Genomic DNA, 18,007 nt, shown 5'->3' with positions numbered 1-18,007 from the left:
GTTAGAACTTCAACCTATGAATTTGGGGGACACAATTCACCCCTAGCAGTGCTGTTGTTAAGTGATTGCAAGGATGAATTTCCCCTTCACTTGTACTTTCTTTCCTGAAGTTGTATTTTTCTTCCTTAAGCTATCATGCTTTTTTTTTTTTGGTACGCGGGCCTCTCACTGCTGTGGCCTCTCCCGTTGCAGAGCACAGGCTCCGGATGCGCAGGCTCAGCGGCCATGGCTCACGGGCCCAGCCGCTCCGCGGCATGTGGGATCTTCCCAGACCGGGGCACGAACCCGTGTCCTCTGCATCGACAGGCGGACTTTCAACCACTGCGCCACCAGGGAAGCCCCATACTTTGTTTTCTTGACCACACACTTTATTGTGATGGTAAGGCAGTTTTGCTTTTTTGCATTTTCTCTCCACGTGTTCTGGGAAAATACCTGGAGCCTTGCACTTTTTCTAGCTCCAGGGGTCTCTGTACAGCAGAAGGCAGAGCTGCCTGAAGCAGCCTCTCCGGGCTCCTTATGCGGATGCTCCACCTGCGGAAGAGATTATTTGGGACATCTAGGCTGGGAAGGAAAGAGAGGAGGTCTTTGTGGGAAGGGAGGCAGGGGTGGGACGATGAAAGCTTTCCCAAGAAGCCCTGAGAACGGCAGAGACTTGGCATCACCCTGCGAGGTGGGGAACATCTCAGCTTCCTGTGTACCTGGAAGAGAAGCTGAGCACAGCCTGCTTGCAAGGGACTGCAGGGCTTGGAGAAGGGACTGCTGGATGGACAGGGTGATGGGCTGAAGAGGACAGGTTACATCCCATATCTCAGCACTGTACAATCCCCCAGATTCCTGTGTACCTCTAGGGAGAGAGAAATAGAACAACAACTGACATTCTGATTACTTGCTACTCTAGAAATGAGGAATTGAATTTAAGTTAATTTTAAAAATTAAAGAAATGTGAATTTTCTATACTTTCAGAATGTGTGATTATGAATTCATACAAACTCCATTGTCTAAAATTGTTCTGTTTTCAGCCACCAGTGTGAATCTTGAGCTTCGCTCAGTTTTCTATGTAAAGGAGGAACTTCACGATGGACTTCCATTTCTCCAGCCTCTGGACCATTTATTTGCTCTGGCCCTGATTCCCTGGCCTGTAACCATCTAGCACAGAATCTTGCCCTTAGTAGGTAATCAAAAAGGGGCTTGTACAGAGAGGGAATGATGAGTCACATTGCCCACAGGCACAAACGCTTAGCAACAAAGGGTATTTTTTAAAGTGATCTTGACCTGACAAACCTCTGGGTGAGATGGCTGAGAGCCCTGACCTGTGCAGAGGGTCAGTCGGACAGAAAACCAACCAGTGATGGGTGGACGTGAACTTGAGAGACATTGGAAAGAACCAGGAAGGTTGCTCAGTGGCACAGCTCAGAGCAGATGACTCTAGTCTTTATTTATTGAGCACTTACTATGCTCAAGGCCCTCTGGGAAATTCCATACAAAATTACTTCATTGCTGTTCTACAGAATCTCACGACCTAATAAAATCAGGCAGTAAATATCCAAAGCATGAAGTCTAAGAGATGCCATGATCAGCATATTATACAACTTCAGACTCCTGGAGGTGGGGAAAGCAGTGATGGATTGGGAAGACTTCACAGAGAAAAACGACATTTGAGATGCAGTGTATGGCCTGCTGCAAACTGTATTGTCAATGATGGTGTCCTTTTTCCCCATCTTCCCAACAAAAATTATGTTAACAAAGACAAACAAACAAACATGGGAATGAAGTCTCACACACACACACACACACACACACACACACACACATCACTGCTTAAGGACTCAGTGACTCAGTTGGGTAAGCAGTTGGCTTTGCACCTCAGCCCTCTTCCTGCCAGCCCTCCCCCCATCCCCATTCCCATGCCCCTGCTAACCATACAAACATCTGCATCTCAGTATGGGCCCATTCATCCTCCTTCCTGCTATTTGCTGTCATCCTTTCATTCATTTAATCATTCATTCATAAGCAGTATTGCACCAGTACATTCCTGGTACCACAACCAGTGTATAGAAGCGGTGAATCTATTTTCTGTGAAGCTCAGGCCTTTATGCAGAATCATTTACATCTTCTGGTGAGAGGCTGGAGTAACCAAGTGTTGTTAGAATTCTTCCCATTGTGCCTTTTCCTTGAAAGATGACATTTGTACAAAGACATCAGAAGTGCTCATTCATATTTGGGGAGGAAAAATATTTACTGGAATAACTTCTCAATGTAGATGAGAAGATTTATTATGATTATGATTTTTAAAAAGACGCTTATGTAGTAGAGGAAGACAAATAATGCAGTGTCAAGATAGTTAAGAATCTTGTAGTTTGGGGAAAAATGAGACAAATAACAGCTAAGGATTATGGAATCCTTACAATTTTCCAGTTATGTTGAGATTGCTTTATGCATATTTGCCTTATTAACCCCTGCCAAGATCTCCATGACCATCTGTATTTTTCAGATAAGAAAATCAAAGCACAGAGAAGTTAAGTAACTTGCTTAAGGTCACTGGGCCCGTAGGTGATGGCATTAGAATTCGTGTTGAAGAAAGCTATGGTGGTGGGTTTTCCCATACTTCTGGAGAAAAGAGTCTGTCTATTGAAGGAGGCATTCTTTCATACGCACCAATAGGTTTTGTTCAGATACGCATGCCTGAGACATATAATTTAGCACTGGTGCAACTTCCAGCTACTAGAGGGAGTGGCAAAGAGAAATCTTACAGGAAAATTCTACCTTCAAAGATCTTTGGCTCTAACAAGCTAGAAACCCTAAGCATAGGAAGTAAACTGCTGTGCCTGGATCTCGGGAATCCCCAGAAGGAAGGACCAGACAAGTTGCCTCCAGTTCTCCGTCCGTCCAAGCAATCAGGTAGTGGGATGCAAAGACATTTCACGTGACACTGGCGCGGAAAGGCCCTCAGCCTTCATCTCAATGTCCCCACACGCCGGGGCATCGAGCCCAGGTTCTGGGAGCCCCGATCTGCTCTGAGGCAGTGCTCTTTGTATCACCCGCGCTAAGAGTGTTTTGGGATCACCCATTTCTCTCCAGTCTTGCTGATCGTTTCTTCCCGGCGCATCGGCATCTGGGGCAGTCTTCTGGCTGCCGCCGGACGACATGCCCTGTGTGCCTCTTGGCGGCGTGAGGTCCGGGTGGTCCTCGGGCACCGGGTTTCCCTGCGGGCCTGCACGGCCCGGGGCGGGGCGCGGCGGGCGGGCGGCAGGGGGCGCTGCGCGCCGGGCGGGGGCGCTCGGGCCGAGCCTGTGCTCCCCGCGTCTTTGTGCCACTCGGCGCCGCCGCCCACTCTCCCCCCGCGGGCCGTGCGCCCCGGCTGGAGGGCGGACGGGAATAAAGGGCAACTCCGGGCGGGGCGGCGGACGCGCAGCGCGGACACCCGGCCCCGGACCGCGGACCTAGGCACGGCGCGCGGAGCCCCGCCCGTGGCCGAGCAGGAGCGGCGGCCCCGGGGCCCCTGCCGCGCGGGACCAGGTGGGTGACGCGCGTCCCCTTTGTGTCGGCCTCGCGGGAGCCGGGCGCGGCCGAGGGGCCCGAGAGAGGTGGCCGTGCCGAGCCGGCCTCGGGCGCCGGGATCGGGCAGGGGCGAGGGCCGGTCCGCGCCCAGGGCGCCACCCTGGCCCTGCCCCTCGGTGGCTCCAATGCCGCGGCCCCTTCGGGACCCCGCCCGCCTCCCCGGTCCGCTGGGTCTGCAGCGCCGCGTCCCCGCGCTCCGGCCGGTCCCGGAGCGGCCCTGGGTTGGGGGCCGCGGGACGGACGACCGCGGTGGACGGGGTCTGGCGAGGGCGAGCCGCCGGGGCGCGGGGCGGGGTGGGGGCGTCGGGAAGGTTCAGCCCGGCCAGAGTGGGCCGGCGCCGCATCCTCCGCGGGGCACATCCCGGCGCCCGAAGCCCGCGGCCGCCAGCCTCGCTCCTCCAAGCCGTCCCCTCCCCAGGGGCGCGCGGAAAGTTCCCTGCGGGTCTCCCCGCCCCACCCTCCGGCGGTGGCTCCCCAGCTTCCCCGTACTGTCCTGGGCACCCAGCTCTGGGCGCTCCTGCGAGCCTGGAGGCTCAGGGTCGCGGGGAGGAACTGGTGCCTCGTGCACCCTTTGATCTCCATAGGCAGACCTCTGGATGGGCACTCCAGAAGTTCTCTCTGCCTGCCCTTTTCCCAGTGAACAATTATAATAATAATAAAAATCTCACTCAACAAGTATCCCATGCTGGCCTTGTGCCAGGCCTAAGGCAGGCGGGGTGAGGGAGCCCCAGGGGAGTATCCCCAGGGGGTCCTGCTGCCCTGCGGGGGGAGGGAGCTGAGCTCTGGTCCCTGAACTAAAAACGGACCTCACATCTTGCTTTGAACTGTTGTGGGAGGAAAGCCTTTTTCTAGGAGCGGGCCTGGGGATCTGATAAGGACACATTCCAGTGAATCTGGCCGGGGGCAGCTGGCAGATATGCTGTGCGGATGGTAAAGTGTGAGAAGGAAAGTGCTGTGTGTGGACACCTGCCTGAAGAGCTGTGAGCTCTGTGAATGCCCAGGAGGTAGAGGCAGGGGGAGGAGGGTCCCAGCTGCTGGGGAGCCTGGTACTGGGTCAGAGCTTGAAGGAGGGGCAGGTTCTAGGTGACAGGAAGGGCCCCAGGCCAGAAGGAACTGCCCAGCGGAGGAAGGGGGAAGGAACACAGAGTGTGACCCTCGAACTTTCCCACAGGCCTGCAGCCCAAGTGTTCCCTTTCCTGGTCCTGAGACTCAGGACCTGGTCTTCTGCAGTTTTCCAGCACCTTTTTAATTTTTGCTTTTATTATTTTTTAGAGAGTGCAAAGGAATTATGCCTAGAGTGGTCAGATGAGGGTAGATCGTGAAATTCTGAATTCCAGGCCTCCTTTGGCCTTGATCCTGTGGCAGTGGGAGCCACTGATGCTTTTGGAGAGTGAGCTGGGCCCAGATTTAGAGTGGTGAAGGCGGGGTTGAAGGATGGGGACCGCACCTTACTGTCCAGTGTGGGGTGTGTCGCCTTTAGTCCCCAGCGTGGGCTCCCACCTGTGCCCTTGCCCCTTACGAAAGGTCAGGCATGGATTCAGAGCCTCAGGAGAAAACAAGGTGCAGATGACCTAATTTTAATGGGAGGGGCCTTTTCCAGATCCAGCACCACTGGGGTTTGGGAGTTTGTTTAAAGAAGCTCTGATTCAAGTGTCAGGACGCTTGGAAGAGGAGCTGATGAAGGGAGAACTCAAGTGCGGGGGGCAGAGCTTCAGCCGGCCGATGATGGTATGGGCGCCCACGGGCCGTGAAGATGGGGGTACTGAAACCTGCAAGAGCACTTACCAATCCCTGTGTTTTAGAAGTGTGTTCCGGTGCCCTTACTTTGATCGAGTGTAATCCCTGCATCCAGGTCTTCACCTGAGTTCAGGGCTTGGCTTGTGGACTCGATGTGGTTTTGGACTTGGAAGGGACTGCCCACAGTTCAGTTGAAGCTGCTGGCGTTTAGCGGGTGAACGTGCCGCTAGGCCAGACGGCGGCAGGGCCAGACGCCGGGAGCCACGTTGCCTGTTTTTTCCACTGTGGTTCATAATTTGTCCCCACTGCCTTCTTTGGTGCACATTTCTCCTTCTTGAGAGCCTTTCTCTCTGGTGTAGAGACAGGGCAAGTCTGTCCCCGCAGACAGAGCATCACGGAGCTCGCTGGTCAGCACAGGTCACCAGGCCAGCCGGCCCACTGTGACGGAGGACATTGTGGACTGGAGGGGGGAGGTCAGGGGCCCCAGCGACACAGAGGACCATGGCTGGCCTGGGCCCGGCATCAGCTCTCCCGACGGCCTGCTGTTCTTTCTCCTGTTCCACCCTAGAACTGGGAGGATGAAGACGTGTCAGCTGCCCTGGGGTCTGGTGGTCTGGAGCCCCCCAGACTCTTCCAGCGCATCTGGCCAATAAGGACCTCCCCTGGATCCCTGGGGTGTGGAAGATGAGAGGCAGCCACGGGGCTGTGAGTAGAATGGAATGCTTCTACGGAAGATGGACCCTCCCCGTATTCCCTTGGGTAGTTTCCTACCTTGGAGACCCGAGAACTAAGTTGAAGGCTCTTTCCTTTAAGACTGGAAAAGTCACGTGAGGCAATCATTTCTGGAACCAGCCTCCTCTCTCCTTTGTTTCTGCATTACTGACACACATGAATACCTTTTCTTAATTAGATGAAGAAATTAAATGGAAGCAACTGTTCACATACCTGCTGGGGATTCGGGCTGAAAGGCAGAGCTTGTACAACTTTCTGACCCAGCTCTGTGACCTTGAGCAAGTGTCTTAACCTCCCTGTGTGGCCCCAGTTCCTTCAACTGTGAAACTAAGGTGTTGGTCTAAATGATTTCCAAGATCCAGATATAAAAATGTGCTGCTTTAAAGGTCTTTTCCAGGAGCATCAATATTGCCAATGCAACCATTTTTAAAGAATTTTGCAAGAAAAAACATTATATATATATTTTTGCTTTCAGAACAATGGCTTTTCTCAAAGATGATAATTTGAGAGATGGGCTTTGAAGAGGGTGGCTCCTTGGTGATGAGAGTCTGGCATCTTCCTTCTTTCCTGGAATCTAAAGCCTGAATCGGATTGCGTTTCCTGAATGGCCTATAGATAGACGCAGAGTAGGGCTTTCACCAAGAAGCAAGTGGACAAGCTGGATGCAGTGTTAGAGAGAAAAAATAAGTTCCTGGATAGCATGAAGAAGCATGTCAACCAACATATTATAGTCTCCTGGAGTTTGGCTCCCTGGAGAGCCAGGGAACAGTGGGTGTTCATTTAGCGTTTTCCATCACCAGGTGCTGATAGGAAGTGCTCTGTATGCTCGGACCCAGTTCTCACTTGGCCCATAGGATAGGCATCTCGACTGTACCCAACCTACCAAGGTGAGAGGGACAAGGAGAAGCTGTGGCGTCCAAGGCCAGGTACGTGGTACATGTTGAAGCTGACATGGAACTCAGAGTCCTGTGGAAAAGGATATCCTCCATGATCTTGAGGAGGCAACGGCCTGGGGGGCGGAAGGTAGACAGTCACAGATTTTTGTAGCACTGGGGTCGGCGTGCACCATGCAGTGGGGCGTGGTGAGCAGCCTGCCCGCTGGAGCCATTGATGCTGGCTAGGCCCCGAAGGATGAGTCCCGGTTACCCAGGCAAATGAGAAGATCAGGGTCAAATTCTGGGGCTGGGAACAGCAAGAAACTGCCTGGGGTGGGAAGGGAACTTCGGGCCGGCACGGCGGGGCTGAGCCCCTGTCCTGTTGGAGGGTGGCCCGGCTATCTCTGAACCCTGTTCAAACCAAGCTCCTGGGTGCAACACCGCTGCTTTCACTTCTGGAATCCCCTGGACCATCCCAGCAGTGCGGGGGACTTCCATTCTTTGGTTTTGGAGCCTCTGTCCTAGAAGTCTTCCCTCCTTTTCCCTTCCTGCCCCCAGTTTCCTTGGTAGAGGAGAGAGGCTTCAGGGAAGATGAGAGGAAGCCCAGCGGCAGCCATGATTTTACAACCCAGCGTCGCCACGCTCTGTCTGCGGGGTCACCTGAGCAAGGCTGCTGTGATTCCCCAGGTGATGGCAGCCGGGCCTGCAGTGGGGAAGCTCCGAGCTGGAAGTGAGCCCCAGCGAAGGATGGCAGTGAGACTGGGGTCACCCCTGCTCCTGCCGGCTCCACCCTGCAGGCAGGAACCCGGGCAGAGCTGGTGGGGCAGGGAGTTCCAGACCCAGCAGATGGAACCCTATGATACGGTTGACCTGGGACATGTTTCGGCCTCCGAAGGGTCAGTTTTCAAACAGTCCTTTGAAACGGCATGTTTGATGTTGAGGTGGCAGCGTTTAAAGGTGGTTTGGAGGGAGGTGGGCTGCGCAGGCTGCATCGAAGGAGGACAGAATGCCTTTCGGACTCCACGGGTAGCCAGGGAGCCGTTCCTTGACCGTCTGTCTCTGCATCTGGGACGTGGTCCCTGGCCAGCGGCAGGTGGTGTGTGCATCCCCTCCCTGCTTGTCCTCTGTAGCCGGCAGGTCTTCAGGCGCTCCCACGTTCCAGAACTGCCCCGCTGGCCACCCCTTGCTGCCCCCTCCGCGCGGAGGCTTGCCCACACACCCTACAGGAAGGGCAGCCCCCTGGGCAGAGAGGCTGCTTTCCCCCGCCCCGCTCATGGGTGGAAAGTGTGCAGACCTCTGCATTAGGGGGCCTCTTTGACCTCAAGGTAGAACAGTCTCTTCAGTAGGTGTTCTGAGGCTAGAATCATGCAGATATTGTTTCACTTTCCCGGGACGACTTTTGCGGTTCCCAGTGGTGTCCGCCTCCAGGCTCACCACTGACCTCTCGTCACTTTCCTGCTGAGACACCGTTGCTTGTTAAGTCACACATGTGTCCCTGGATCGAGCTTCTGAGATTCTTCCCCACTTGGTTCCAGCCCGTCTTTCCAGGCTGATCTGTCCGCAGCTTCCACACGTAGGCCCTGGAACATTCTCCCACCACCTCCACGTGCCAAATTCCTAATGATCCTTCCAGGCTTCGCACACATGTTGCCTTTTTCTTAAAGCTGTGGGGTCATCAACGTGGTAGCCGTGGAGGCTGACTCCTCCAGCACTGGCATCTTGCAGATGAGAAAATGCAGGCACGGAGCAGAGAGGACGGAATGGCAGACCTGGGGCTCCAGCCAGGCCCCTTTCTTTCCAGGCCCCAACCTCTTCTCCCGTGAGCTGGGAGCCTCTTCTCTACCAGGTGTTTCCACAGCAACGTTTTTTCAGAACCTGTAATTGCACTTAAACCTCTCTACTCTAATTTTCCTGTAACTTTATCATTTCTTTTACTAAATTATAAGCTCTACAAGGGTAGGGACTTCTTCATGTTTGCATTCCCTCAGTGCCTGTCATGCTCTCTCTAAATGAATTTTTGCTCTGTGATTGAATCCAAGATAGAGAAACCTGGTTCAAAAGGGAACCTGAGGCGGGTTATCGACAAAGAGATGGGATCAGGGTTCACATTCTGTTCTCCAGCAAGATCTGAGCAAATCGAAAGATGCTTTCTCTTTGGGGAGGTCAGGCCACAGAGCAGGACACTGCAGGATGTGTTCATGAGGATGTCGGGGACCCGGAGCTGAGGGTGAGGCTCCATCAGCCTCATGAGTCTGGATATTTCTAATGGGAGACAGAGGTGCTCTAGGTAAAGAGGTGATCCGGGTTCCTGGAGTGTTTGCCAGGTGAATGTGGTGGGGACCCTCGAGTCACATAGAAGAATAGAGCTGTTAGAGGTTCTGGACCTACAGGGCATGTAAGATAATCCATAGTGGTGAGTATCTGTCCCCGAGGGGTCTGTTTTTTGAGTGCCTTCCCCTCTGCTTTGGTGCATGGGGCCAGTTTGCATTCAAGAGCATCTTGTAGGCTGTGTGTTCCCAGAGCAGCTTTGCTCTGGGAAGTGGGAAGGCTTGCAGACACCCTGGGGGGCTGGCTGTTGGTTATGCCATTAAGAACACAAAGAAACAAACAGTCCCATAAATTGATTTTTCCTGACACCCTGATTGCCACACGGTACTTCTTGGTACCACATGCATGGCTCATAACAGTCCTAGGACAATGGAATACAAAGAGCTTCCCGAAGGCTTTCAGAGCTGGCGTCTTGGGAGCCGAATTTGTTGGCGGAAACTGTATATTTCTTCCTAATCGCTTGGCAGGGGTGAGGCGGCGCCAGTGCTGGTGTGGACCAGACAGAGCTGGGTGTCCCTGCTGGGATCGCAGTTGCTTCTTCTTCTTTGTGTCCTGCTGAAACGTTAGCCTGAGATAGTGGGAGGTAGAGTGGTGGGTGGGCTGGATGTATGAGAAAGAAGAAAAACGGGATCTTTAGTCCCTCAGCTCGTGGGACCCTAAGAAATTGCCTCTGCTTCCGTGTTTATTCTCCCTGCTCCTCCCAATCTCGCTCACTGAGACCTTACTAACTTCCCTCTTGTCCTCAGGCAGACGTGTGATGCTATAGACCCAGGATTTGTGTGCCCCCCAAGTTCGTATGTTGAAACCTGACCCCCAGTGGGATGTTGCTAGGAGGTGGGGACTTTGGAAGGTGATAGGTTTAGATGAGGTCGTGAGGGTGGGGCCCTCATGAATGGGATTAGTGCCCTTGTATTGATAAAGTAGACCCCAGAGAGCTCCCTCGCCCCTTCTCTGTGGGAGGACATGGTGAAGACTGCTGTCTGTGAACCAGAAATGGGTCTCACCAGTCACCAGATCTGCTGGCACCTTGTTCTTGGACTCCCAGCCTCCAGAACTGTGAGGAATAGATGTTTGTTGTTTAGAAGCCACCTAGTCTGTGGAATTTTTGTTAGGGATATCTGGATGGACTAAGATAGGCAAAATGGCTCATCACCAGTCATACTGGGGTGAACCCACTCTGCTGATCATCTTCAGAGACGCTTATAAGGTCATGTTCCCAGACGCTGGGACCTAGGAGTTCAGCATATCTTTTGGGGACACAGTTCAGCCCATAACACACATCTCCCAGTGCCATGCAGTACATGTGCACATGTCCTTGTATGTTACTGTATGTCTGGCCAGCAACACAACACTCCCTGTGTCCTCTGTGACAAGCCATGGAAGGGGCTGGTGGCTGGCCTTGGTTCAGCTGCTCTGACAACCCAGGGTCTCCTGTATCTGCACCGTCTTGCCCTGGACCCCGGGGCCAGATGGCTCTCCAGGCTGCACTCACACCCGTGTTTAGGTAGCCGGAGAGGTGGGGCAGTTGGTGTCAGATCCATTTGTCTTTCTTTATCATGGAAACCACCCTTTCCAAAAGCACCACGGCTGCCTCTGTTTCTGTCTCATTGCGGTGGGCTGGACGGCAACTCCAGGGAGTAAGAGATGCTGAGAACGTGAGAGACCAGGGGAGCAGGGAGAGCGTCCCCGAGTGGACGGGACAGGACAGAGCTTCCGGGGTGGTGCGTGGCTAGACTGTGATTTAATACAATGTCTTTGCTGCTGTCACTTGCTCTTCTCTGAAAGGCAAGAATCCGTATGGGATGAGATCCAGACCACCGTGCACGTGGCTTAAATGTTCGTGGTGTCTCGCCAGTGTAGTGCAAGCACCCCTGAATCTCCCGTGGATGTTTGTGGTTTGGGGTGCAATGAGGGCCAGGAAATCAGTCCAGTCTTGTTCATTTCTGTATCCCTCTAACACCTGGCACACGGTAGGTGCCCAGTAAATATTTCTTGAACTTAGTAGGCGTCTTTTTCCTTCAAAGATGTTCCAGTCCAGAAACAATCTCGTCATTCCTTCTTTCTTCTTGTTCATTCATTCACTTGGCAAAATGGTTTTGGTCCTGGGGGTTGAAAGGCAGATGAAGGAATAGACAGTGAGGGTGAGCCATGGGGGGTGGGGCGGGGGGACTGGTGAGGCGTTTCTAGAACAAGATAGGGTGTGCTGTTCGGTAATCAACAGGACGGACAGGTATCAATCTCGTAAACTTTTGTAATTTTATAAATTGCAGTTTCACTAAAAACAACCACTTGGGACACATAGGAGTTTCCATATAGCAACACTGCTCACTCTCCATTTCTCCTATTTGTGAAATAGCTCCAACATAAGGTGCATGCTTTTTAATATGCTCAGTAAATATTCATTGAGCCCTCACCCTAAGCCAGGTCCTGGGCTGTGGAATGTGCAAACGTGATAAGTCTCTGAAGGAAATGTTTTCAGTTTGTCCTTCGATGAATGTACCCTTCCTATAGCAGAGTGGCCGGGAACAGTTCTTATCTGTTAATACTTTAATCACTCCTAGGATTCTTTTCCTTTGGCCTGAAGCCATGCTTCCTTGATAGTGACCTTGTTTTCTCCCTGTCCCCAGCCACATGCAGCTGGTCCGGCCTTTGTCCAGGAGGACCAGCTCGACTGCCCGAGGGGGCCGCTGGTTGGAGGCCTTGAGCTGTGTCCTGGGGCCTGACAGATAAGGCCTCTTTGGGGACCTCTTCCTGGTACAGCAGGAGCAAACCACAGGCGGGCAGGCAGAGGGGAGTGCGGGTGGAGGGCCGGGCTGTCCAGGCAGCAGCCACTCGTCCTGTGGGGCTGCTGAGCCCTTGAACTGTGGCCAGTTCCACGTGAACTGTGTCCTGAGTGTAGAAAGCATCTGGCTTCCAAGATCTAATGTGAAAAACAGAATGCAAGATATCTCATTAATAACGTTGAAGTTGATTACATGTTGAAATGATTTTAGTTTGGCTGTATTGGGTTAAATATATTACTACAATGAATTTCCTTTGCTTATTTTTACATTTTATTTTTAATGTGGATACCAGAACGTTTAAAATTACCGATGCGGCTCTCCTGATATTTCCTTGGACTGATGGTCCAAAGGGACTTGGAGGGGTGAGTTTCTTTTTCAGCTGACAGACCTTGTGACCAGCCGAGCTCTGCCCCCTTCTAGAACCTGGCCACCCGGGGACTCGGCACTGGTGGGGCCAGCCAGGAGCGGGTCTGGGCCTGACTTGTGTCGAGTTTACTGTCACTGGACGGTTCTCTCTTGAGTTTAGTCCTGGATGCTTGAGATTCCTGCCCAGCTCGGCCCATCCTCTTCTCCACAGCCTTCGCTATTCAGATTCAAGCATTCCACTGAGTCCATTCAGTACCAATTCAGATGCAAGTCCTGGACTTTTATGTTTTATGTGTAAAAGGAGGGGCTCGCCTTAGATGAACACTTTTCTTTACAAAGCTCCTTGATCATTGAAATCTGCCTCGACTGTCAACTTCCGGCCTCGGGTTAATAGCCGCCCTCCTGGTTTTCTCTCCCAAGTCCCCCATGGCTCACAGTGTCCACCTGGCTTGCCCTGGGACATCGGCTTCTGGCCACCCGCTGTCCAGGATCAGGTCAAGTGTATCCACCAGTCCTCCACCACTAGATGCCCAATGGAGGCTGGTTGAGAGAATCCTCTCCCACACATGTCCCCTCTTGGTGAATCTTGCCACCTGTGCCTGGCCTGAGTCCACACATCTCGCCTAAGATGTTCTAGAGTGTTTTCTCCAGCTGGTCAGCCACCCACCCAGGCATCCTTCTCTAGCTGACCTCCGGAGAGCTGTCGTCCTCATTCCCGGCAACGGTGCCTGCCTTGTTTGCATCCCCGCTTTCAGAGCTGCCAGCTTTTTTTCCCCTGCATCTTTGAGATGTGTTTCTTTCGCCTGCCTTTTCCATTCTCTGGCCTGCTTTCCTTGGCTGGCTGTATTCCCCGCAGTCACTGGACACACTGCCATGGTCCAGGGCGACCCAGGATACCTCTGCCTCCACATCACCTGCTTTTCCCTGCATCCCAGGCTCACCTCCGTTTTCCTGGCTCGGCACTCTGCCTTCTCCTGTGGTCATCCTGGCTCACCAGCTGCTTCTCTTCCTGCCGGTTCCTGGGAGCTCTGCGTGGCCCCTTTGGACCTCATCCTGGCTCTGAACTGCCCTGGCATTTTGTGGATGACACGGAGTTGAGTCAGCATCCTTTCACTCGTGATCACAGCAGGCACGGTGCCTAGGGCCTGCGAGCTTTGCAAAATTGAGTATTTTAAAATCCTGGAAACAAGTATTAGCTCCAAAGTATTATAAAAAAACAAGAAACAAAAAGAAGCCCAAAACCTGAAAAGCCAAAATTGATGGTAACACCCGTGTCGTGTTATGTCAACAAAATATAACTGTCATTTAGTCAGCTGAGAGTTAAGACACAGTTATATAGAAAATCATATTTAACCTGAAATGAGGGTACTTTTTAGTGTTTGGCATGATTCATGGTGGGGCCTCTGGGAGTAAAACATCCCTGAGGTAAGCACTGCTCTACATGCTTTTGCCTTCTGAGATTCAGACTTCCCCATTTATTTATCACACGCGCCTCGCTAAATGGCAGGCCAGGCCTGTCACTCATTTTTGAATTCCCAGCACAGGGCCTTTTACACCCAGCTTCAGTGTGCTAAACTTTTATCGCAATTCAGTACGTTAAAAACATAAATAAATGAGGGACATTAAGATACTGCCTGAAGGTTTAAAAGTTTTCTCTTTTTTCTGAAACACTACCATATGGTAGTTTTTAAAACCACTGACATTTATAAACGGACCCCACGTGACAAAAACCCTTAGATGAACTGCTAATAAAAATAATCATCTAGAAGCTGCAAATGTAGTTTGTATCATTTTAGCTTAGATTGTGTGTAGATCTTTCCTTCCATGGACCCCATGTACTTTATACCACTCTGCTTATCTAGAAATCAGTCTAGTTACAGTGTAACTACCGTTATGTGATAATAAATACCTTGGGTAGTAAGATAAAACATTTCTGGGTTAAAATCTTTTTTAATTGAAAAACAATCCTAAGATAAGTTAGCTACAGGGAAAATTTGCTAATATGATGAGGTGAGCCCTGCTGCAGAGCAGGGAGCATTTAAATATAAATCATGTTGCCTCAGCAGGAAGAATGAATTGCTAGGTCTAATCTGGGGGAAGGGATGACTGAAGGATAAATGCATGATTTTTATTTGTAACCACATGATTACTTCAGACAGTTGCACTTTGGAGAATTTTGCTCAAGGAAATGATACTAAATCTGGAGAAAAAGAAGTGCTTGAGGCCCAAAGGCTCTTCATTTGTTTCTTTGTGTGTTTTTAATAATAGCCCCAAATGGCAAACATCTAAATATGGATAAGCACATACCCCGCTCTTATTTGGTAAGATTTTTAGAGATTATGGTCATGGGAAAATGTTTAAAATATATCATTAAATGAAAACAATTATGAGACTGAAGTGTATGCATGATATGTGTACAAAGATGGAAAATATACCACAGAAAGCAAATCCTAACTCGCAAGGATTGTGACATTTTTTTCTATTTTTGATTTTTTAAATTGTGGTTCTGTTTAATTTTATAGTGGACTTATTTCAGTTTAAAAACGTTTAATTATAAATTCTGCACTCCCCCCTCAAAAAATTTTATTATTTCATATACAACAAATATATTTCAGCAAATAACTCTGTGTCTCAAGTGGACGTTCTGCTGACAGGGCTTGAAGAGAAATGAGTGTAAACTAGTAGACATCCCTTCTGTTAAACAAGATAAAGCAATACAAACACTGACATTTTTCCCGAAAGGGGGCTCTTTCAGACTGGCTTGTAGCTAATGCCCCTGCATCCCAGCAGTGGCAGTTCATGTCAGAACCATGACTCGCCCTGTGAAGTCCGGGCACCTCCTAGCCCTGTGGTTATGGTCACTGCCTGAGCTGAACGGAGCAGGACTGCAGGCCCGGTGGCTCAGAATCCTGCCCCAGACTTCACATCTCATCGGTCACTTCTGCAAAAACCTTTAACCTCTCTGTAAACGGTCCCATTTTATTCACCTAAAAAGTGAGACTAGTACTAGGGCTACTTCTTTTTTTTGGCTCCTCTGAGGATTTCATAAATCGCCAATGAGAAAACCTGAAGAAACGCCTTTAAGCTCTATCCAAAAGGCAGAGTCACGAATAAGTCTTCAGAATTCCACAAGGACGGGGGCAGCCAGGTATGAGATGTGAGGAAGTGGTGAGGGGTCTGGGAACTCGGACAAATACTGCCTCTAAATGCTCTCAAATTCCATCTGGGAAGCACGTCCTGGTTGGATACAATACTGCCCTTCTGGTCCACAGAAATGGAAAGTATTAGACCCATCAAGGCTGTTATTTTCTCTAGCTTTTCAGCTGTTTCTGTTGAGCACAGTCTAAATGAAATAATGCCACATTTCTTCCTTTCCTTATTTTTCTCTTTTGATTGTTGTTTTGCTTTAAATTTTCAGTGAAAATGCTCTAAACCACTGCATCGCTGGTAGACATGGCAGATACAGGCTATGGGCTGAGGTTAGTCCTACGTGCATTTCTTATTGAAAGCTCACACTCCTTATGTTTTATGTACCATCTTAACCATCACAATTTTAGCCTAGCTAGATGTTGATCAATTTTACTGATCTTTCAAAGAATCAGCTCTTGGTTTTGTTGCTTTTCTCTGTTTTGTTCTGTTTATGATTTCATTGATTTTTGCTCCAGTTTTTATGATGTCTTTTCTTCTGCTTGTTTTAGGCCTAAGTTGCTCTCTTTACTCTAGTTTTCTAAAGAGGAAGCTTTGATTATTGGTTTTAGATCTTTCTTCTTCCGGCATATAGGCAGTTAATGCTATAAATTTCCCTGTAAGCACTGTGTTTGCTACATTCTGCTCATCTTGATAAGTTATATTTTAATTTTCATTCAGTTCAAAATATTGTTAGTTTCTCTTGAGGCTTCTTCTTTGGCCCATGTGTTATTTCGAAGTGTGCTGTTTAATCTCCAGATAGTTGGGGATTTTCCAGCTATCTTTCTGTTATTGACTCCCAATTTAATTCCATTGTGCAGTGAAAGCATACTCGGTATGATTTTTGTTGTTTTTGTTAATTTGTTAAAATGTGTTTTAGGGCCTAGAGTGCTCCATATGAACTAGCAGAATGTGTATTCTGCTGTTGGATGGAATATTCTATGTGTCAAATAACTCAAGTTGACTGTTTAGTGCTGTTCAGGTCAGCTATGTACTAACTGCATTTCTTCTTGCTGAATCTGTCCATTGCTGAAAGGAGTGGGGAAGCCTCTAGCCATAATAGTGGGTTTGTCTATTTCTCCTTGCAGGTCTGTCAGTTTTTGCGTCTGTATGTTGCCACTATGTTGTTAGGTGCATACACGTTTAGTATTTTTATGTCTTCTTGGAGAATTGACTCCTTTATTGTTACGTAATGTCCTTCTTTATCCCTGATGATTTTCCTTGGTCTGAAGTCTGCTTTGTTTGAAATTAACATAGCTACTTCAGCTTTCTTTTATCATTAACATGTTATGTCTTTCTCCATTCCTTTATTTTTAACCAGAGTCTTTTTATTTAAAGTGGGTTTCTTTAGACAACATATAGTTGAGTGTTGCTATTTTATCCACTCTGAAAATCTCTGACTTTTAACTGGTATGGTTAGACCGTTCACACTTAAAGTGATTATTGATATAGTTGGATTAATACCTACCATAGTTGAAATTGTTTTCTATTCATGACATCTGTTCTTTGTTTTTTTCTCCCCCTTTTTCTGACTTCTCTGGTTTTGAGTATTTTATATCATTCTATTTTATCTCCTCTATTGGCATATCAGTTATACTTATTTTTAACCTTTTTCAGTGGTTGTCCTAGAGTTTGCTATATATATATATAGTATACATATATGTGTATATATATATATATATATATATATATATATATATATGTATGTATTCAATACACATATTTTACTAAACTAAGTCAGCTTTCAGATAACACTACACCACTTGCTATGCAGGAAAGGTGCCTTATAGCAGGTATTCCTGATTCTTCTCTCCCTGCCCTTATGACTTCACTGTCATTCTTTTCCCTTATCCATATTCTGTAGTCACCCAATGCACGGTTGCTATTCCTGCTTTAAATAATTTTCTTTTAGATCAATTAAGAAAATTAAAAAATGAAACATTATATTTTACCTTCATTTATTTTCTCTCTAACTCTTTCCCTGTGTTTATGTTGATCTGTGTTTCTGACTTATTTTCTTTCTCTCTGAAGAACTTTACATTTTTTATGGTAGATTCCCTCAATTTTTGCTTGTCTGAAGAAGTATTTATTTTTCCCTCACTTTTTTTTTTTTTTTTTTTTTTTTTGCGGTACGTGGACCTCTCACTGCCGTGGCCTCTCCCATCGTGGAGCACAGGGTCTGGACGCGCAGGCTCAGCAGCCACGGCTCACGGGCCCAGTCGCTCCGCGGGATCCTCCCGGACCGGGGCACGAACCTGCGTCCTGTGCATCGGCAGGCGGACCCCCAACCACTGCGCCACCAGGGAAGCCCTTTCCTTCACTTTTGAGGGATAGTTTTCCTGGAAATAGAATTTTAGTTTGGTAGTGGCTTTCTTTCAACATTTTAAATAGTTCACTGCACTTACTTGCTTGTACGGTTTCTGTAGAGAAGTCAGATCTACT

At 49.3% G+C, this 18,007-nt stretch overlaps 1 protein-coding gene across 3 annotated transcripts in view; it reads left to right on the top strand.

Moving 5' to 3' along the window:
• The first annotated feature begins 3,326 nt into the window (after nucleotides 1-3,326).
• RNF144A (ring finger protein 144A) overlaps nucleotides 3,327-18,007 on the top strand; it is a 113,573-nt gene continuing 98,892 nt past the window's right edge. For all 3 annotated transcript variants that reach the window (XM_027113862.1, XM_027113861.1, XM_027113863.1), the window contains exon 1: nucleotides 3,327-3,516. The gene's annotated coding sequence lies outside the window, so the exon portion shown is untranslated. The remainder of the gene's footprint in view (nucleotides 3,517-18,007) is intronic.

The sequence above is a fragment of the Aethalodelphis obliquidens genome, unplaced genomic scaffold, assembly GCF_003676395.1.
Source record: "Aethalodelphis obliquidens isolate GAN/ISIS:26980383/991018 unplaced genomic scaffold, ASM367639v1 scaffold12, whole genome shotgun sequence".
NCBI lineage: Eukaryota > Metazoa > Chordata > Mammalia > Artiodactyla > Delphinidae > Aethalodelphis > Aethalodelphis obliquidens.
The sequence above is the reverse complement of the archived record's forward strand: the minus strand, read 5'-3'. Positions and strand labels throughout refer to the sequence as shown.